The 23,155-nt window shown below is 38.9% G+C and overlaps 1 protein-coding gene across 7 annotated transcripts in view; it reads left to right on the forward strand.

Moving 5' to 3' along the window:
• The window catches only part of ENOX1 (ecto-NOX disulfide-thiol exchanger 1), a 366,853-nt gene that overhangs the window by 111,849 nt on the left and 231,849 nt on the right, over positions 1-23,155 (forward strand). For all 7 annotated transcript variants that reach the window (XM_054052495.1, XM_054052503.1, XM_054052479.1 and 4 more), the window contains one exon: positions 636-713. The gene's annotated coding sequence lies outside the window, so the exon portion shown is untranslated. The remainder of the gene's footprint in view (positions 1-635; positions 714-23,155) is intronic.

Below are 23,155 nucleotides of genomic sequence, written 5' to 3' on the forward strand. Positions count from 1 at the left end.
GACTTGGAATAGCACATGGAGGAGGTGTGAAATGGCAAGTGTGCTTTGACTGTCTTGAAGAATCCATGCAAGACACAAAGCATTTGTTTACTGCTGCAATTCTTTCCTTCAGTTAAAGGAAAAAAACAATTGTTTACTTATGTTGGGCAGAATCCATCAGTACATGCTTTATTACATCTCACAGTTCCACTAGACTATTTCTGGTTTCATTTACCAAAAGCCTAAAAGTGCCATGGCTAGAAATAGCTGTCTGCTTCTTTGATATGCTATATGTTTGAAAATGCACTTTAAGGTCTGTATTACAGACAGTTCAAAGGGAATATAAATTGGTGCAGTATTCTCTCTTTTTCCTTACTTTCCAATCCAGTCCCACATATTCATTGCATTTTTATCAAGACTGTTTTCAATAACATGTCTTTAAAACAAACTTACTATTTCATATTTCATTTAACTTGGACTTTGTTACATCTGAATAATTGTTACGATCTTATGGCTTCTGTAGTTTAAATTGTTTAACATCCTCTAAACCAATTCTACGCTGACTTTTAGCATTGTGTATCCAAGGAGACAGCTGATCTTATTTGCCTTTCCTTTGGAAGCCCTCTAGTTTTAACTGTTATTTCCACTTTCTACAGGGTTCACCATGAGAATTTGTAACGTTCCTTTGGAAATGCCATGATGGGGCCACTGAGAAGTTATCTTCCTTTGTACAGGTCAGTAAACTCTATTGCATTATGAATGTTTCAGCATGTAGACTTGCACAAATTTGTTACCTTTTTTGTCTTGAATGCATGCAAACGAGATTAAAATCTAATTTTATTCTGGAGAAAATGTTAAAAATTGTTTTTGTTTCCTGCAAAATATATAAGTTATAACTCTTCTGTTACTGTTGTATAAATGTAGAGCAACTTATTAGTCTTCCCTTTGAAGTGAATGATTGCAGTTTATAGAATTGAACTGCAGAAAGGAATTGGGCCTATAAGTAATTTTCACCTCACCTCTATGTCTTTTAGTATGTGTTGAAGCTGCATTACCCTAAAAGGCCCTGCAATCGATTGCTCCCACACAGGTTGCTAATATGCGAGTGGCTGTCCCACAGCTACAGCTGTGTATGTTTCAAAAAACACAGTTAGCAAAAGGTCAGCAGAATTACTGGGGCTTTTGGGTCAGGAGGAGCTCAGGTTCATGGAAAGTTTAAGAAAATAAATAAAAAATAATAAATAAATAAATAAACTTGATATTTAAGAGACTGTAAAAAAGCAGAATAATAGTGGCTTGACTCCTGTAGTGTCAGCATGGCAAGGAGCGGTGAGGGGTCTGTACCTAATACTATATCCTTGTCAACCAGAACAATAATGTTATAAGCACTGTAGCCTGCAATCCCAGTGGTTTAGAAGGTAGAAAACACTCCCTTGCATTTCAGTATGTTTTTCTGTGCAGATATGTAACAGAGAAAAAAAGATTTCTACCTGCTTTCAAAGGTAGTACTGAACAGCATCTTTATAGAAATTTGCTCAGAAAAAGCAATGGGAATCAAATTTTACACCTAGGTGGCCTTATCCTGCTATTGGGTCACACTGAAGGTCTGTGGGAGTTGTATCTGTCCCTAAATAATAATTCTTAACAAGATTCATGTTTGGGATATGCTATTTCATTTGCTTGGTTTACCTGAGAGCACTTCGGATATTATTGTTTTCTTTTTTTACTGTGTAGTCACTAACTATTCTATCAGTCTGTAGGAATTCTGTAGAGAAAGTGACTTCTAAACCTTAAAGAAAAACAAAACCTGGTGGGTGTAGATAATGAAGAGTATCCAAAACAACTTTTAATTCGTTCTTGGAAATTATTATGATGTGATAATGGCTTTTAACCCCACTCCAAATACAAAATGCTTTACAAACTAGTTGAACGTAGATGGAAACCTCTTACAAGGCTACAGCTTCCTTAATTGAACAAGAGCCTTAGATCAGACTGGTTGAGATACTGCAGATACAGATCTGGTTGTGATGCCTCAGGCCTGTGTTGAGTGAAAGCTCTGTGTTCAAAAATAAGTAGCTCTTCAGAGTAATCGCATAACCGTTGAATGATCTGTGTCATGCTAAAGTTTTATGACTGCACTCTTTCTTTCTTTAATGTTGATATCTCTTAGGGCAAAATTTGTGTTTTATTTTAGCAAGGAGAGAAAAAAGTGCAAACACTGAAAGGCATTTAGGATAAAGGGAGAAAGCTTGTTGCTCATGTTAGCATTTAGGTTGTAAATCCTTTACTAGCAGTAGAAGCTTTATAGAATCTTCCTTTCCAGATCTGTCCATGAGACTTGTTTGAATCATGGCTCACCAAAGATTTCTAAGAGCTGCTGCTTAGATTTGTCAAAGCAAAGTGTGGTTGGGCCTGAGTCCTAATGAATTTGATACAAATGCAATCAACAGCCGCTATGCAGAGGAAGCTTAGACAAGTAATTTCTCTAAATCATGTTTTAAAAGTTTCCTTGTTCGCAACTCTGATTCCTGAAGAAGAGTGGCTTTGTGATACACATGCAAATTACAGTTGTGGTGTTTAAAAAGAGGATAAATACAATATTAATTTGATAGATGTACATATTAGATATATGTATACTAAGTGGCATCAAGTAGTTTGGTACAGCTGTGCTGCACCTTCATTATAAAGCAGAAGCAAGGGAAAACCAATCAAATTAAAAGGCAAGACATTTCTATTGAAAAGGAGATAAAAGGTGTCATTTTCCCTTGGAAAGAATTGCCCCAAGGTATTATCAAAAGGGCATTGCATTGATCATTTGTAAGAAATAGATATTTACATCAATAAGAATGGCATCTCAGATATATTTTTCATATTACACAGTTATAAAGCAATTACACAGCAGCTGTCTGGCTGAAGGCTGAGCTCACTGGTCTGTGGTCTGGGCTCCGGTTGAGGCTTCTTCTGCAGTTGTGTAGGTTCCACTTCTCTGTAGCATCTAGTACTGACATTGAAAGAAAACAGATCTATTTGATTTAGACAAATAATTTGTTTAATCCAGGTCAGTTTTTTCCATTTATCCCTTGTCTTTTGCTGCAAATTTCATGTAGCTTTTTTTCTCATAAACATCTCCTCCCCTTCTACAGTTCTTGTTTTATTAATCTTTCTTTTATTTCCTGCTAATGATCCCTCAACCATTCTCCAGAGATTTTTCCTTTTCCCTGACATCTTTGTTAATATGTTCTTGCTTTGTTGCAGTTTTATTCATTTACTGTTGGAGTTTCTTACGTATTTCAATTGGGGTCACTAAATGGTCTCTCCAAACACCTCTCAGGATCTCCTCAAACCTTTGCTCTTGGCACCCCTACGTATCTTGGTTTTAGGGGAAGCAGAGAAAAACAGAGGCAGTGAAAAAGGTCTAGAGCACTGGAAGAAAATGGGCTGCCACATGAGATGGGAAGACCTTGTCTCCTGGGACTGGGCTTCTCTGCCACATCCTCCCGTTGAAGCCTCCTGTGCACATGGTTACCCAGAGATGGATCCTAGTAAGGTTTTGGTGGAGGGAATGCTACTCTGCTGTCTTGCTGCTTCTTCAATAATGAAAACACAGCTGGCAAAATACCATTCTGTTGAAAGTCATGGAAGGGAGGGAGAAAGGAAGGAAGAACGTAGGGAGAGCTCTTTTCCACACGAATGTGTAAGCATGGCAACCATACCTTTGATCTCTGTATGAGTGCTGCACATTGACCTGGAAAGCCCTGCTGCCGCTGTATTAGATACACATGCCTCCCTTAAAGACGTGCTGCCAGAGAGGCCAAGCCCTCGATGCCACTGGGCTCTGCTCATGGCTCAGCTCTCCCATCAGAGGCTGCGAGGGTGATGAGGCGGCTGCTTCGCGTGTGGTGCGTGGAGGTCTGCAAAGAGGAACCAGGGGAAGCTGATGCGTAGACTAGAATTGTGGAGGCAAATAGGAACATGTTCTCTTTGTATGCCTTATATGCAAATTACCTGGCTGCAAAAAGGGGAGGGAATGTTACTACCTGGAAACGTGCCATATGTGCATTTGATGCATATATTTGAATTATTGAACAGACGGAAGTCAAATAGCCTGGTAACTGGAGAAAATCTGTAAGCTAGGTGCTCAAAGGAAGTGTGGCAGAGTTAAATGGGAGGATGGGGGAAGTAAATTTCACTAAGCTGCCGTGGAGAGATGGTTGTACTTTATTAGAACAGAAATTAAGACACAACTGGGAATTGGTAAAGACACATGGGGTGTAGGTGCAAACTGATATAAACACATATATGCATTTTATTATTTCTGAATGACGATCAGAGGGTCTGTGACCATCCAAGTCTATTCTTTTGTTGCCCAAAGCAAGACAAGGAACAGGTGATTATTAGAAAAACTAAAATCACAATTTGCTTACCTGAATAAGAGCTGTGGCTAAAGCAAGAGTTCTGCAAGTGACTGAAATTAATATGGATGCAGGGAAAACAAACCAACCAATCCAGACAGTAGATGGACCTTCCACTGGCTTTTATGTTTTGAGTCATTCCCAAGGAATTTCTAGGAATGGTGGCAAGTGCTTCCTCTGCTGGAGGAACAGACCAGAAGCACCCTTGAATGTCTTCTTGTTGTTTAATCATAGCTGCTTCCCAGAAGAATGGAAAGCAGTTGAGTTCTTCCAGAGCTACACAACACTTAGGGCTATTTCTAAAATCCAAGTTATGCTTTATTTGCTCCGTAGGAAGATATTGGTTCCTTATTTATAGAGGAGATAGAGAACAGCTGAATATAACTTTCTTTATGGTAATCTGTCAACTATTAGAGGGAAAAATTACTTATGTTGTAGTTGATTTCATTTGCTTATATATTTTTTCAGAGTACTCATTTGTAGATCCTATTCCCAAACTATTTTTTTCTATCGTCCATGTACCTGCATTCTTTGTTAACTTCTTAACTTTAACCATTGTTAACCTCTTGACTCAAGTGCCAACATTAAGAAGCTGAATATAATCAATATGACTTTCAAATGGATACAAATTATGTAAAATAAGCCCAGAATTTAGAAGCTCAATAATTCTGATTAATTAAAACTACTCCAATCCAAATCTTACTTCAGCTTTGTCTAGGTGGAATCACTGCTAGGGTTTTTTCTCTCCTCATACTAGGTAATGAATGACATTGCTGGAGAGACAATAAGTGTGCAACTGATAGGTCTCAGCATATGGATAATGGAACACCTTGCACTTTTTCATTGTTCTCATTCTGGCTGCGCAGACATATCTGAACAATAGATGAAGTGAAATGGTGGCTGTAGCACATTTCGGAAACAATAATTGTCCGTTCAGGTCCTTTTAAAAGGAAGACAGTGAAGAGCTGCTAAGTCTCCTAGCTGCTAAGTTACTAAGACCCTCAGAAGAATCAGTCAGGCATCATGAATGACAATAACAGAAGAAGGAGCACAGCTGCTCAACTGAACATCATCAATATTGACACCTTTCTGGAGGAGTAATCAGTAATCCCCTTGACCAAAGCAGGTGTCACAACAAGATAAAAGTCATGAGCTACAGTTCCAGTGAGAGTCTGTTGCCATAGACAGAAAGATATGTATTGATGTCACCTCTAAAATGCAGTCAAAACGTCTTCTCTAGTTGAGAAAAGGAGAAATCCATTGCCACTGCTACTGTCCAAGTCTCCAGAAACAGCAGTGAAACTTGCAGATCTTGTTACTTAAAAAAATGAAGGAGTATTTAGATGGCCAAGTGCCAACCAAGATGAACAGCTATAAAAAAATCCTTTCTTATTTTTCCACCACAGCCCAGCACAATGTTGTCAGGCTTATGTCCTTCTCTCCTGCTTTTTAGCCAAAGTATGCAGAAAGGCTACCAGTTTGAATAGTAAACATTAAAGGAATATTTTGGATTTGTGTACATGAGAGAGAATGATGGTGAGTTTGATCTTGCAATGAATATATTTGCAATGCTATCACTATTTTAAGTTGCTTGTGACGATTATTCAGCTCCTTGTTGACAGCCTTGTAAAAACTCTTTGACACCAACTTAATTCAGGAGCAACCTCTGTTCATCTTCAGAACTCAAACACCTGCAAATTTCAATCAATATCATAAATAACAGTAAGGCAAGGCCTTGAATTTGATAAAGCTTTAGGCTTCTTTCTAAGTTGAATTGTAGCACACATGGCACTTTGGAATTGAGGGTCCTAAGATATACTGCTCCAGATGGACTCAGATTTTAGGGTTAATTATCATTTCAGAAAAGGTAAGATACAGAAAAAAAAGATCATTAGATACCACAGGTGAAAAAAAACAAAAAGCCAAACTTAAAGGAATTCACATCAACATTAATATGAGTTGCTTGCCTCTGTAGAAAGTTCTCTTTATAGAAGAAATGATCCAATCATGGCTGTAGGCAATCATTCAGGAAAAGATGTGTTCCTACTTAATGTCATTGACAACAAATACGGGGAAAAAAACCCAAAACAACAACCAACCACTGATTATTGTATTCAAGAGGCTTTATAAGAATCAGAGGAAAGCATGACCAGGCAGTTTGCTCAAACAGTAAAAATGAAAGTAGAGAGATAAAAGAATATCTTGAGTCAAGCCACTCTAGCTTTGAGCTTTCAGAAGACTATAAGACTATTAAAAATTAACTAAGGAAAATGTAATTGACCAAAATGTCCTAGAACACAAAAAAAAAAATTCTCTTTCTAACTAGCCACAAGTTTTTTTCTTAGAATAATAGAAAATTAGCAAGTAGCTTTAGGGCCCTGCTTCAACATCAGCTGTGCTGATAATCCCCATCAGAGCTGTGGCTGACCCATTTCTGAGGCCTCCACCGATGGGCGATTCATTCCAAGGCCTAATTTTCCTTGCCATTAGGAAGTTTCTCTTTTACTTTCTTAACCTCCTAGTTACTTTTGTCCTACCTGCAATGAAGAAGAATCACAGAATCACAGAATCACAAGGTTGGAAAGGACCCATTGGATCATCGAGTCCAACCATTCCTAACACTCCCTAAACCATGTCCCTAAGCACTTCATCCACCCGTTCCTTAAACACCTCCAGGGAAGACGACTCGACCACCTCCCTGGGCAGCCTGTTCCAGTAATGGAATGGATTACTGCCTTTTGCCTTGTAACCATCTTTAATATTTTCAGGGCCTCTTGTCATGTTTCCCTCTAAGTCTGGTCTTCTTTACCTCAAACAACAAGTTATTCCTTCAGTTTTTTTGGGTTTTTTTTCACATTCTGTAGAGGACTCACTGTCAGTTGGTCACATTGTCCTTAAAATGTGGAACCCAATACTGGACCTAGGGCTATGATTGAATTATAGAATAGTTTGGGTTCAAAGGGACCTTTAAAGGTCATCTAGGCCACCCAGGGAGCAGGGACGTCTTCAACTAGATGAGATTGCTCAAAGTCCTGTCTCACCAGTGAATGCTTGAGACACTTAAGACTATGGAGCCTAGATCAAGCCTAGATTCTGCACTGCAGTCCCAGGCCCTGCAGGCATAGGCTCAGGCTATAGTCTTTTTGCCTGACACTCCCAGTAGAGAACTCAGCAGCCTAAGGCTTTGGTCAAGAATCCATTCCTCACTTTCCAAGTTCTTCTGTACTCCCTCCTGTAAAATTTCCCAAAAAGTTTGAAATGGTTGGTTTATACTTCGGTTCACAAAGATTCAGGTGCTTAGTGAGAGCCACAACCATATGGATAAGAGTTTACAACCACCCAGATCTCTACTAGTAGGTAAGAGTTCTCCAGCCCGTTTTCCAAGCCATCCAGAAGCTGTGTAGCACAGTTAGAATGATACTGACAAGCTAATAAATTGCTATGATTGGCAGTGCTTATTAGCTCTGACTCAGTGCAGTTAACTTGGCTTCAGTACTGCTAGTAAGTTTACTCGGCTTCCAGTTGCCTCGAGCCCAGAGCAAAATAAACCTGAATTTGCTCAGTGTGAACTCAGGAGAGTGGTGTCAGCACCCGCCCCATGCAGGTATGTACTGCAGTAGGCTTTGCCCAACAGATCCCTGCAAACAGATTGCTCTGTGAGCAGTGAGGAAGCATTTTTTTTTATGGATTAATGTTCCCTGTTCCCTAAAAATCCCACCTCAGTTTCCTGGTTTACGTCCCTGCAGGCGAGGGGCAGCCTCTGTTGTGAAGACACATCCTTGCCATCTAGCAGGTCTGCCAACACCTGCCCATTGGCTTTTCCCTCATTACGCTGGCTGTTCTGCGTGTCTTCCTCTGTTTGTGTGCTGCTTTGCTGTCTGGTTGATGGTTTTCATTAAACTTCTAGTAATGAGATTACTAGTCACTCTTGTGACTTCTCTCCAACTTTGATGGTGACTTGAAAATTGGTTCAAATTTATTACTGCCTCAGCTCTGCTACTAAAGGTGTAATACATTGACAAGCAGAGGTTCCATTAAAAATAGCCAGAGAGAAGGGAAATCGTACCTGCTCTTTGCTCTTAGGCTGCATTTTTATATTATTTTGCTACTATATTATATAGACCTGATCTCAGAGCATTCTGCCTTCAAGCTCTTGTTTCCACACTCATCTCCAGAGGTTACCCTCCCTTTGGCTACGCTTAGTGGCTCAGCATATTCTTTCTAAATTAAATCTGATAAATTTTTCATATTAAAGAACAATTTTATATTGTTGTTGTTGTTGTTGTTATTGTTATATTATTTTATTTTATTTTATGACCCCAGTATGGTTTTGGGCGTGGCTGGGGAAATGCTCAAACTGAGGTAGTTGAGGGAATGTGGTGTAAGGGAAGTGGGTCAGGAACACTGCCCTGGTCTACTCACCAATATCTAGGGGTTTATATTCCCCTTACAGTGCTGTTATCACAGAGGCAAATCCCTGCTCACTATTTCCCTTATTTCTACATGTTTTATCTGCACAGTTTGATATCTTATAGGACCTTGTCACAGGAGAGAAACTCCCCTATCAACTCAAAACTGAATAAAAAAATGCATGTGTAAACTATTGGGAATGTTTTCATTAAAATTTGGGAATTTTGCATGTTGTTGATGCCATTCTGTATTTGTGGCAGCACAGCTTTCATGGTTGAATGAGCTTCCCAGTACTTTGGTGTTCTTATTCCTTTAGATGGAGATGGTCAAAAACTTGCCCTTTGCATCTTTCAAGTGGTGAGGTAAAGAAGAAAACAATTTGATCTGAATAAGATTTAACTGTGCTATGGTCTGTAGCTGAATCAATTACTTTGAGTGACAATATTATAAAAATATTCAAGGACAGTTGGGTTTGGCTGTAGGAAATGACTAATGTAATGGGGAACATATCCCAGTGCCTTCGTGTTTGTTTTGTTTTCCTTGGTGATAAAAAGCTGACTGATGTGACTAGAGCATTTTGTACCTGTGATTATTACTGGCTTCTTAATCAAGGAAGTCTGAGTACTTTGGCTATGTTGCCATGCTCTAACTTTTTCCTGCTTCCCACTTCAACTGAGACAGAGTGTAGATTGGAGAACATTTGAAATTACTCTAATTTCTCTCATTTTCAAAGCACAGTTTTGTGAAGAAGCAAAGAGCAGTTACTGCTTTAAGACAATCCATCACTTTATCCTCTAGAAGAAAGGCAACAACAATCTTTTCCAATAATTGACCCGTTATCTCCCTCCCGGAATTTATCAGGCAAGAAACATATTGATCCAATTTGCAGGTTGCAGCTTGTACTTCTCTAAACATGTCCAAACCCTTAACACATGATGATGGCCAGAACTTGCTCTGCATTTAGTTTGCAGACATGTACCTCCGCCTTACTTCTCCCTTGTGGGCTGCTGTTCTGTTTACAATCCAGACAACCTAAAGTGGATGAAAAATTCCTCTGTTTCAACTAATTCATTTTAACTTTGTTCTTTAGGAAACACTCTTACAATGTTTTTCCTCCTCGGTCTTTCATGAGTTGTGAATTTTGAGCAAAAAATAGTGCATGGAAGTATTTATGTACAAGCAAAATAAGCTTAACTGGAGTTAAAAAAGTTCTAGAAACTCTTTTCTTTTATGCTGTTATTTTTTAATATTCCTTTTGGAATATTCCTTTTGGAGCCAGTATTTTTGTTTGCAAAGAAGCAATCCCTTTTAATCTCTGCGTCTGCTTTTTAAGATTGCTTTTTAAGATAAGTGATACCTTATCCATCTCAAAAGACCCTGTTGTAATGATTCACTGTGCTTTACCTGTCATAATGAAACAAAAATGAATGTGAAATCATTCATTTTCCGACAATCTGGAGTGAGAAAGATAAATCTTCCGTGTTTGTTCGTTACCATTTATAGAGGCTACTATGGCAACAAAATTAATGACAAACAAGGAGGCTCTTAATTAATTGTTCAGGCTGACTAGAATAAGAAAATCCTGAATCTTCACTGAATCCATTTACTGCTTTCCCATTAGCTGTTGGTTATGATAGTAGAATTGAAAGGGTACATGAACTCCCATTACCTTTACCCCTGTGATCCCATGATCACTAAAGTTTGCGTTGTGCTCACAGTGATCCCTTCTCTCTACTGCTGATTATTTGATTAATAAAGCTGATAATGCCTTTAGGCCATTAAGGACATAATATACAAATAGGAGTAGTCCCTACGTCAGTAGTCCCCGAGTGGTTTAAATCTACAAAGCTGATAAATACCAAGCAAAAAGTAATACTTTTGAATACAGGAAAAAAAGAGTATTTCCAATTGTTTTTTAAAATAGTCCTGGAATGGTAGCAGAGGTGTTATGTTCATATGTGTTAGTGGGCATGAGATGAGGGGAAGAATACATAATCTCCCCACGAATAGAGCAAAACCCCTTGGGAGGCCTATAGGCAGTTAAGCATATAAACTATAGCAGTTTACTTACTACTGAAGTTGGCATACTGTGCTCTGTAAAGCAGGAGTGATACATTTTCAACATCAGAAGGATCAACCAATAAACTGATTCAAGATGTAACCTGTGGAAAGACTGATCCACTTTACTTTTTGGAATAAATTACAGTTTGAGAAAATAAACACATCTATATAGAGAATTCAGAGCATGAAACATTTGGACGTTGTTAATTTTTATGTATGCATTTAACTCACAGATCCACACATATGGTGAAAACACATATGGGCAACACCCTGTAAGGTTAATTTCCATATGGCCTAAACTCTGCCTTTCCAGAGAATTTTGACAGGCTGGTAAGATCTCTGCTGGCTTGGAGTGGGGAGAAGAGCTATCAGGTAGCACCAGGATGCTCCTCCTCCCCTCCTCTTCAGGTATTGTTTAGTTTCTTGAGATGTCAGTTTTCCAGACATGTAACAGCTGAACTTCAAAATCTGGAATTAAAAGTGGATGAAATATGAGCTAGAGAAATTCTTTTCACAACTGATTTTCCTTCACAAAGACAACAATTGTTGCCTCTGTATAAATTAGGAACAAGCTTCCATGGTCTTGACAGGGATCAAAAGTAGTGACTAAACGACTGAGAAGCATTTAGTTTTATATAAACTCTTCAATAAATAGCTAAATCTAGATAATTCAAACAAAAGAATAATCCATAATACAGGTTACAACAGTATTTTACCTCTTTCACCTACTGGGAATTCATGGGGTTATTACTCTAGTCACTCTTTCCTCTCTAAGGTTCATAATTTTTCTATTAGATTGGAAAGTAACACTGTAAATCAGAAGTGTTGTGAGTTGTTATTTCCAGAAAAGATAGTGGTGGCTGCTCACAAGCTGTGCATTAGTGTGCTCTGTAGCAATGTGTTAGTTTGCAAAGCCATATGAAGTAATTTGGCATGCCTTATCTTCTTTTCACAGCCATACATATATACTAGGAGTGTTACCTACTTGCAGGACATGTACCTGATTGTGGTCCTTCAGTCCTTAATTTCACAGAACTCCAGCTAGCTCTACTTAGAGTTTCCTTCTTGGCTGAGTGGCCAAGAGAGCTATATGGCTATGTATGATGGTAGCTTTATCAGGTAAGCAGTGATGTGCAGTGTCTGCTGAGAGATGTTTCCTTGCTTGAAAGTAGTCATTAGAATATTTCTTCCCTTCTCTCATTCTAATGTTTATAAACGATAGCTTTTTGTTAGCTAGCTAAGGCGAAAAGAAGGAAAAAGCCCCTGTGCAAATAATAGCAAGGGGATTCTTTTCAGTACAATAGTAAAGATACCGAAGCCCATCTTATTTTCCATGTGCTCTTCTGTTTCTACCACCAGTGATACCTACACCAAACACCAAACATGGTGTCATCAGTCAGCTACAGTGTGTTGGGTTCATGCATATTTACCAGTTTGCAAATTATGCGTGTGGAGCTCTTAGCATAGCTGTTTCTTTGTCTTTCTGCTTTTCTTCCTTCACTAATGATTCAAAATGCTTACATGCCTAGCATCAGAGGGCTGTATTCTATGCTTGCCATTTGCCTTTGTACACCAATTAGGTCTTTGTAATTTAAATGATGTTTTATTTGCTGATTTGGAAGCATCCTCGTTGGTAGAATGAGTTTTCTTCATCCTGCAACTGTTCTTTGATATAATGATTTATTAAGGTACTAAGAGAAATATTGATCCTGCTAATAGCTTCTGCCTCACCACAGAATGCCTTACATTTTACTCACTGAAAGGGCCATATTCCTTTTCTCATCATCTGATTGACCATAAATGCTTTGGCCTTTCCCCAGCAATTATCACGCTTACCAAAGCGGTGGGTAAAAGTCAAGTATTTATAGACTAATTAGAGAAGTCAACATGTCCAAATTGTGTACTTTACATAGTACAAAGAGTCATTGGAAACCACGTTAAAATTAGGGAGTGGTTCCATACTGTTCAAAAACAAATAGGCAGATTCAGAGGAGTTATGTATAAAATATCGATTGGGGCTGTCTTTTTTGGGAATTACTATGTGGAGTTATGTGCTGAGCCTGTGATTTATTAATGTCATTTATGCTTACATTTCATTAGTATTTCCCACTGTGTTCTCCTTCGTCTATCCTAACCTCCTCTTTCTTGAGAAAGCTTTCTAATGTTAATGCCTTCAAGGTGGAGGCAAAGGCATCAATTTTCTAACCCATCTGGAACTGAATCCTTTTGCAGTTTTTATTATCCACCTTGGAAAGTGCATTATTCCTATGGTAGCCAAAAACCCTGAAAAGGAATAAGGGACATCTGTGTGGAAAATGTGGGACAAGGCTTTTGAGGGACATCATTTTGTTCACAAAATTAAACCAAGTGGGGATGGAGATGACTCAGTCACCTGCAGACCAGGTCACTGGTGTCTTCAGTAGGCTGCCTGAGGTTGTGGACACGGTATTACAAAAAAGAAGTTTCCTCTATCACCTACTATCTTCATTTTCCTTCCTGTAATTTGGACACAAAATCTCAGTCTGGGATATGGCAAACCTGAGTCATTTACTTTGTACTAATTTAAAGGAAATTCTTCTTCATAAGATTGGAGGACTCTTAGCTTCAAAGTATTTTTGGTCAATATCTTCGCTGTCTAAATTCACATAAGGTTGGGGCATCCATTGATTTGTATTTTAAAATTATAATACAAAACACAAAGTGTTAGTGAAAACACATTAGTAGAAGTATGTTAATTTTATGTTTTGCAGCTGGAGCGAGTTTCTGGCTACTTAGGGATCAGAAAGACCTTGCTGGTTTCTCAGAACTTGGTTTTTATAGTCCTTTGAAAAATTTCTTCTGGTAAAGACTGTTGAAGACAGGACACAGCAAGTTTTGCTGCTGTTCCTTTGTTCCTCTGCGATCACATACCCCCAAAACTCTGGTCACAAAGCACAGAGTAGGAGAGTATTAATGTTGCCATGCATTGAGATCTGTATCTCTAATTATGCAAGCATTACCCTTGTTCAAAATTTATTTTTAGTTAACATTTGGTACTTGTGTTTTATTTTGCTCAGTGTAAGCACTGTCGCTAATGAAGCTGTCACATAGGTGAGATGACTTTCTTCACCCACATGCGAGCTAGTCACCCTGCATAATCAATGGAGACAAGCAGGCATTTCTAGGACAGGAATCATCTCAGCTTTAAATAGACGTGCAAAATAAATCAGATTCATTGCACCCAGCAGTGTTTCCCTGCTTTTAACAGTGAAAGGAGCTGGGAGTGACTAGCTCAGGGGCAGTGGTCCACAGTTCAGTGAGATGAACCCATGATGGTGTGATGCATGGGATGAATTATGCTTTGGAAGTCCTGAGAAGGAAAAGCTGCCGAGAATAGATAGCATGCTCAAAATCTCTCCCAGTTGCTTAGGCTATTGTTAGCTGAGCAGAGGTCTACCCTACATGTCTGATGTGCCAGGTTACTGCTGGTTTGGATGTGATTTGAGTATAGGTGTTGAGGCTTTCATGGTTGTAAATCTTTATGGCTCCATTAACACCAGTGGAGCTCTGTTACGTCAGTGCAGGTTCTAACGGGCAGAAAGGTAATTCTCTACCTGAGTTACAGTAGCAGTCAGGGGATGAGATAATATCTTCCTTTAAACAGGCCAGCGTGATGCATGGGTTTGCCTTGTTCCGGCTACAGTAACTTGCTCTAACAGTGACGGAAGGGCAAGGGGAAGAGGGGGCCTTTTGCAATAACTCTAAAGGGCTATATTGTACTCAGGGCATGGCTGTTCCTAGGTGCTGTGTTTATATCACAGCAGTCCATATGGAATGAACAGAGAGGATCCCAATCCGTGGCCAGCATTGTCAATAGATGCCCTTTAATAATTTTTCTACAGCAACATATCTTCATCTCTGAATGTTAATTAATAATTGATCTTGTTACGTATGTAGAATACTCTCTATAATTCAATTCTCTATATTTATGTCTCATAATTGACTCTGCCTTGTCAGATTTTATGGTGAAATAGTAGATCCAAAATTAGCATAATAGAGCAACCAAATCGCATATATAGCCTTGATCTGCAAACACTTTTGCCCATGAATAATTTTAGTTATTACAGCTGAACTCACTGGGGCTCACATATGCTTTTGCAGAATGAGAGCCACAATGTTTATTGAATTAATGTCTTTGATACACTACATGTGTTCAAATGAAACTAATTTATCTGTCACATATCTAGGCATGTCTCAGCATATATTACGTAGTTAGGTTTTTTTTAAGTGTGGTTCTAGTAAATCAGAGGCCTAAATATTTCCAGTAGATATTTATATAAAACTTCATCCGAGTTCATGTTATGAGATAGAATGTTACTTTATATGTCTATGTGTTTATATATATATTCTATCATTTAACACATGCTATTATGTGCCCAAGCAATTATAGATGTCATGCAGATGTCATTACAGATGTCATGCATAGATGAGCATGTACAGATTTGCGTGCATATATATGCAAGTATGTGTAAGACTTCCTTCCTTCACATATATAATGTTGCGTGAGGCTGAGGGGAGACCTTATTACTCTCTACAACTACCTGAAAGGAGGTTGTGGAGAGGAGGGAGCTGGCCTCTTCTCCCAAGTGACAGGGGACAGGACTAGAGGGAATGGCCTGAAGCTCCGTCAGGGGAGGTTCAGGTTGGATATCAGAAAAAAATTCTTCACAGTAAGAGTCATTGGGTACTGGAACAGGCTGCCCAGGGAGGTGGTCGAGTCGCCTTCCCTGGAGGTGTTTAAGGAACGGGTGGATGAAGTACTTAGGGACATGGTTTAGGGAGTGTTAGGAACGGTTGGACTCGATGATCCAATGGGTCCTTTCCAACCTTGTGATTCTGTGATTCTGTGATTCTGTGATTCTATATGTTTGAAAATACAGAATATTGCTGTATTACTAAGTATATGTAAAACAGGTATACCCACAGTCATCTTAAATCCATCTATCTTTGGTTTCAAATAATCTGATTCTGTTTCTGGAGTTTGAAAAGGACCATTCCCTTCATGGGGACCAGCATTGTGTGAAATTTGGCAAACAACAAAACTCATAAGAATCAATTTTAGTGTTCTTCCAGTGTCTCAGTGTGGACAAATGTCATCTACTTTGTGTCTGTGTTTTGTGAAGCTGAAGGAATGTTGCACTTTGTTAAGACACTGTGCTTATATATTGCTTTGCTGAGAAGAGAGAATGAAGTGAAGGTAAGAACTTTGGAGATATCTTGTAAATCTAAAAATATAAAATAAAAAGTTACTTGATATTCTTTTCAAATGAAAAGATAAGGAAATATACTAAGCTTGTTCTGAGGATGTTGCTTAGTAATATACAAATAATTACTATGATTGCAGTGTTTGAAATGAGTGTGGTTTATGATCTACTGTCTAAAGATCATTAACCAACATCTGCTATTTTCTGGAAACAATGATGAAAAAAAGCCCCAAATATAAACTCCTTCAGTTAAATAGCCATTTTTATATGCTGTAAGTAATGTGGAGAGAACCGTAGGGAAGTCTGGAGGTGCCGCTCACATTTGGGCAAAATGAGATTACTCTTTGTCATTCAGAATTGACCTGGTGAGTTTAGTTGGTTTCCCTTGTGAAGTAAAAAGTGGTTGTTGTGCTTACTTATTTTGAGTGGATTCAGGTAGCCATGAAGGCTTTTAGACAGAGTGTAGTACATTTGGCCCACAAGGCTGGCAGTGCTGGGTTTAATGCTTTGCTCATGGCCCCTAATCTCTCATAGCGTAGATCTCAGTTAGGGTGCTCAACGCTCTCATGTGGACCTCTTTTCCGATAGCCATGCTCTCGTGGTGGTTCACAAGTAGCCCTGCATGTTGACGCGAAGTACTGCTAGAAGCAAATAAAACTGTATGGGCTTGGACTCTGTGGGAGGAATTCTGGGCTTGAGAAGTGCTGGTGTGTGGGTAACAGTCCCCTCACTTATCTGGCCATGTTATTTGGTCAGTATTAGCGTAGGAGTTAAGATAAATCCGATCTGTACAGCTGTGCTTATAGACTGAGCTCGCAATATATAAATGCCCCAGTTTCCAACCTCGGCTCATGAAATATCTTTATATTCACGGGCTTTTCCAATGAGCTTGTCAGGCTGCTCGTGAGAGGAAGGCTTTTTAAGATTGGATCCCTTAAAAAAGGTGACTGTAGATAAAAGTGCATCAATGCACATTAGGGATGAAATTTTCAAAGCAAGAACATCCCGTTGAGCTGTATTTTGCCATTGTTGGCTTACATGTTCCTTCCTTTGTGTGAAACACTGTACAAACATCTCTGCCAGAGGCCTTTTATTTTGGGGTTGATCTGAATTTAAGGTCAACTGCTTAAAAATTAGATTAAACAAAGGTGATGAAATTATACTAAGTGAGCTGTTTCAATTAAATCTGGTTTTTTTAAAGGGGAAAAAACCTACAAGCTAGCACTTACACTGTTATAGGGCAAAACAGCTACCGTTGCTGAGTGTATTTCAACAAACATGTCTATAGGTCAGGTTATGATCCCGTCATTCCCCAGTAAATGAAAGCCATTTGGGATAGTTGATTCCTCAGTGAAACGGTAAAATGTTTTGAATCTTCTTTACTGTGGGGAAAGAACTTACTTTGGGCTGGTACCACAGCAGCCAATACACATCTAATTCTCACTCTAACTTTCCCTAATGAGGTTTATTTATGTCCCTGCTCTCTGCATGATCACCTCTCATATAACACTGTCATTTAAGGTTGCTGATAACATTTAAACAGGGGTTAGGGTAGCTCAGCAGCATTTGGTTGCATATTTCAGTTGATTGTTTTGACATGTGTTGCTTTGCAAGTGGTTTAACCCATGGTATACTGTTGTTCTATAAAATAAGGCAAAATAATTACTGCCCACCAAACAGACTTAACCCGAGCATGAATTTATTTGTGTTAGGAAGCTCCTTAAGACTGATGGACAATGACATTATAGATGTGGAAAACAATCTAAATGTTGCCAATATTTATTTTAAAAAGAAACCTTTCCTAAGTCTTTTATTTTAAGTTTAAGACGAGTATAGGTAAAAGCAATGTTTCAGTTTTATTAAGCTAAACTTGCAATTTATCGTCCTTCAAAATAAAATACTTCTCTTTGGATATAAAAGAAGATGTCCCTGCATACATCAGGCTGGCCTCTGATGTTATTGTCTTATAGACAATTGAGATATCTGCCTTTTCCCTCTAATTCAGAATCCTGCAATCTGAGGAGAAAGAAGGTTTTCGCAAAGAGAAATGACAGTTCCTTTAAGTTTATATTAACATTATCACACTGACTGAAAAGATCAGGAAATTTCTGATTATAATGTTACAGGCTGTAATGCTGGCTCAGGTGAAGGTGGTTGTCTGTGCTGGCTTAGCATGTACAGCTTTGGAGCTATATATGTTTAATTTTTCTTGGTTAATTAATACACCAAAATTTAATTTTTGTATATCTTTGGACATGTACTGCTGGGAAAATGTCTATCGGAGCATACAAGGATACCAGAATCTTCCTAGTGACTTGAAAAGTTGGATATGAGCTGAGCTGCTCTGTCTACCTGCTTTAGGTGGACAGGCAGGACCAACTAGACATGCCCAGATCACATATCTGGACCAGCCTTTCTCTTCATAAATGTCTTATCCTTTCTGAAGAGTTCCCTCTTTAATTGGCTGTTGTCCATCTAGCTGAGCAGGACTAGATGAATTTCTCCATTAGAGGACTACAAAGGTGTGTGCAATGAGCTGTGATGTAAAATAATTACTGTGTGGGAACCAAAATAAAGAACTGGTGCTAAATTAAAGATTCTTTGAACCTGACATATATAAGCTGAGTTGCCAGTTACTGCACCATATCATGGATCATTTGGGCAAGCAGTTCTGAATTTGTAGATGTCATTGGAAACCACCCCTGTGTTGTTTTTTGGGGTTTTTTTTCTTCTTTCTAAGGTTCTTATTTTGAATCCACTGGTAAGTCACCAATGTCATAAGCAAAATATTTTATTATTACACTAAAGGTAGAAAAGTGCCTTTGGCCCATGGTCAGATTGACCAAGATTTTATGGTGGAATTTTAAATCCCCTAACAACAGGGATTTGTAAATTGAAATATAGATGCAACCTTGAGATGTACAGTTTCAGTATTGTTGGTTGTGATAAATGTGAGCCATAAAGTGAGCCTGTGCTCTAAACCAGATTGGATCATGCATTGTTGCTGAAGATCCTTTGCCATTTTTCTGTTTCTCTCTTCCTAGTGTCTGGTTCTACAGATCACTTTTCTCCGTTTCAAGGTTGTATTATTTTCTGAGGCTGGGGTTAAGGAATTGCCACAGCCCAAGGGGAATCTTTGTTTTATTTTTTTAATCTATCTTGCTGTAGCTTTATTTCTGCAGCAAGTGGTTTCAGTAATCCATACTGATGAGTTGTCCGCTCTCCAGGTAGGGTTGACAGGTAGATTTATGAACCAGGAGAAGATAATCTGCTTCCACAAGAGGTCACTGGTACCAATGCACATAGCAACTAGTTTCTGCCATGCTTCTGTAAAGGACAAGTTTAGACAAGCTTCTCATCAAAAGGAGGAAAAAAGTAAAGAATGTTCTTATTCTTTAGAAGATACATACAAAGAAAAGAGGCAAAATTGATAAATGAGAATGCTTTTGAGAAGTTCTTTCCTTGTAGTATTCAGGTAGCAAGATGTCAGATGTCAGAAGTCGTTTGTGCCATCCCTGTCTGAGTCAGGACTTCAGCGTTTTCTGCTGATGTGGGATGCTTGGCTGATGTCTGCCTTTTAACAGATGTGAGGATTGCTAGAGCTACAGACAGCATAACAGAAAATTGTTAATTCATTGGCAAAGTAGAATCTGTATGAGTAATTAATATAATTTCTCCTGAAGTCCATGTGCTTACCTGCCTATTGTTAAAACAGGTCACCATGGGGTGTAATTTTAGGGCACTTCTCTCCTGTGTGTGCAGGCAGCAAATGTTCGTGGTGTCAGGAGACAAATCTCCCTTTTAACTTTTCAGTCTACCTGAAAATCATCTTTGAAGAGAGATAACTCCATTAACAGGAATTAATGGAGCCCTTTCTCAAGACAGGGTTCTGCTCAGAGTGCTGGAATTTGTAATAATCAGGACATTTCATGAGTGTGTTATTTCTGTGTTCCCAGAGCTTTATTTTGAAGCTGATGGTCTCAGGGTGCATGTAGCTCCCCAGCACACTCAAAAATACCAACAGGTTTTTGTCTTGTTTTGGCATCCTGTCTGTGTGCAGCTCCTAGTCCCCCAAGGATAAACAAAAGAAAGCTTTCCTCTGCTGTCTGGTGATAATTCTCTAAAGGTCAGTGTTGTCATCTCTTTTACGGGAAATCTTACCTGTCAACTACTGCCTAAAAAGGCTGGAAGATATTTCTTTGCATTTCACCTTCAGTGGGGCTTTCCATGTGCAGCACCGGCTAAGCCTTTTTGTGTCAGGTGTGCTTTGTGCTAATTTCTGTTTTAAATCATTAAGTCTTTTGTTCCTCTCCTGCCGTTCATGCCAGTTCCAAAATCCCTGGAATATGACACAGATTTAATTGCAGGTATGGATATTTTTTCAGGGAAGAAGAACAATTTAAGATTTCTGTGAGGTGGAGACTGTAATTCCCAATAGCATTGTTTTATTTCTTAACATTTAGAGTTGACTTTTAGAGCTGCTCAGTGTGAGGAATGAGTTTGTTATCAGAGAAAATTCTCATTGCCATTGGTTTTGGCTCCTTGTGCATCTCCATTCGGCACTGTACAGTGAGGGGGATGGTCTTGTACCACCTAACATAATCACAGCTGCCCAGTACTCTTGGCCAGATGGGAACTGCATTCACTTCTCAATTTGTTAGAAACGGATGTTTTCCTCAGAGGTAAAGAAAACGAGATGGAAAAAACATAGCCACTGTCATGAAACTTCCATTGTGGAAAGATCTGTCTAATCCAGAGTGGAATTTCTGGTCACAACCCACAAGTACATACCTGTCCTGGAGACTCTGGCTGATTTTTTCTTAGGTGCTCACAACTCACCTGAGATGTGTGGTGGCAACTGGCAGGCTGCAGACTTCAACAAAAGCTTTTTCACAAAAATCTTCAACAACTGAAATCAGTAATTTCACCCCGTTGCACGTTCCTTTGATTCTCTTCTAATTAGCAGTCTTCTGTGGGATACGAATATTGCATCTTGCCCAGCTATAATCACACACCAATGTTTGGGCTAGAAGAAGGAACAAACAAAAAAAAAGGAATATTTAAATTCGGATTAAATAAACATTTATCTCCTCAAACTGGTTAGAAAGAAATTAATTGTTTTATTCTTCTGATCTACTAATTACATGTACAGTAGAGCCCATGTAAGCTTTTCCTGCATGCTGTATCATTAAAGAATGGATTACGTCTGAATTAAATTACTGTATTTCCATCAAGGGTCTCAGTGAGTCAGGGTAGTTGGCAAGATTTATAGGCTAAAAAGAAGGAGGTCAATGGATGTCAGTGGTTAAGACATATATTGTTCTGCTGGGGGAGTCAGCCTTTCCTGAGAGTATGAATTGCTCTTTTTCTCATTCTTAGCATCTCTTCACACCCTTGCACTGCATGGACATTAATTCTAAACTCCTGTAGTTTCTTGTCAGTTCTTACCCTTTCAACCACCAAGAAACATAGTGTCAAGCGCATGCTTTCCAAGTCCCTGCCTCAGATGGGGAGGCAAAACGTGATATAATGGCAGTGCTTTGTTTACCAGCATGAGATCTATTCTTAGTCCTGTTTTGTCTACAGCACTGGGGCTTTGTGTTTGCTGGCAGTGGCTACAGACACAATTGCTTTCTGGCTGCTATAACTATAATAACTGTCTTCAGGCTCTTCTTCTGCCTACATAGGAAAGCAGATGGGAGTGGAAAACTGAGAAAACCTTGACAAAAAAATAGTTTCTTGAAGGTGAGATTTGTGGGCAGAAAAGGCACTAGATGTCACCTTCGGGTCAGCAGCATGGAACAGTGATTTAAGAAAGAGGAAACAACTCTATTATTCCTTTAAAAAGTGTCAGACAACTTTGGACATGCAGTTGTTTTTCAACCTTATTATAAGAGATCTTTTCTCAAATTTTGATTTTGTAAGTAGGAAATATATATAATTATGACACAATCTGAAAAACTTCAATAAACACAGAAAATTGCAGGTGTCAGATTACCCTTTTCCACATGAGGAAAGCACATCTGTGCAAGGGAGAAAAAATTGTAGACGCATGAAATATATGTGTCCATTTAACAACAATTAAATACCTAAGTACCTGAATTTCTGCTGATCTCTAATCAGCTGTCTGTTTAGGCAGCACACAAAAGAAAAGTAGAAAATCATAAGTACCATTTGAGACTCACTTCCCTAAGCCATCTTAGTTGCATTATTACCATAATTAACACATTCCCTAATAGAACCCAGTACACCAGAGAGTGCCGCAGGTTCTGGGCTTTGGAACAAATTACTTCTCTGTATGAAAGCCTCAAAAAGGCAGAGGTTTCCCTTGCAGTCTCTGGGGTGTCAGAATTCCCAGTGATTGGGTGAAGAGCTCTTGCAGGTCTGGAGCAGAGCCAAGATTTTATGAGGAGCTACACATCCCTTCCTCGGTGCAGTCCTGACCTGTTCTTCTACCACATAAAGGTCTGGGAGATGCAGAGCTGTTTTCTATGTAGCAGCGCAGACGTACCAGTCACCTAAGGGGAAATAGTAATAACAATAGTAACAATGACAATGATGATGACGATGACGACAACGACAATGATGTTGATGATGATGATGATGATGATGATAATAATAATAATAATAAAGCACATGCACCAAGCAAGCAAACAAATTTTGCTTGACCAAAGCTCAGTAGACCTTTAGGAGGGGTCACCAGACTCTCCTTACCTTCATGTGATTTGCCCTTGAGACTCACTGATTTTCCAGCCTACCAGTTGTGGGCAGAAAATCTCAGTGAGGCTTTGGTGGCTTGCACAGTTCCATCAGATTTTACTGAATAGTTATTTACAGAGAGAGTGAATGAGTGAATAGCTGCCAGACAATTTGTAATGTGTGTTGCTGTAAAGCAGAAGATAAGACAGCATTTCCTATCATAATCTACTAAATCAGGCATGTGCAATCTTGCTGTGTTTTTTCCTGGTGCATGAAGGACTTTGTGGGAGAGGATGGAGAGATGACTGAGAACACTGTTCTGACCTTGAATTTGCGGCTGTATATTTATTG

Source organism: Cuculus canorus, chromosome 1 (assembly GCF_017976375.1).
Source record: "Cuculus canorus isolate bCucCan1 chromosome 1, bCucCan1.pri, whole genome shotgun sequence".
Classification (NCBI taxonomy): domain Eukaryota; kingdom Metazoa; phylum Chordata; class Aves; order Cuculiformes; family Cuculidae; genus Cuculus; species Cuculus canorus.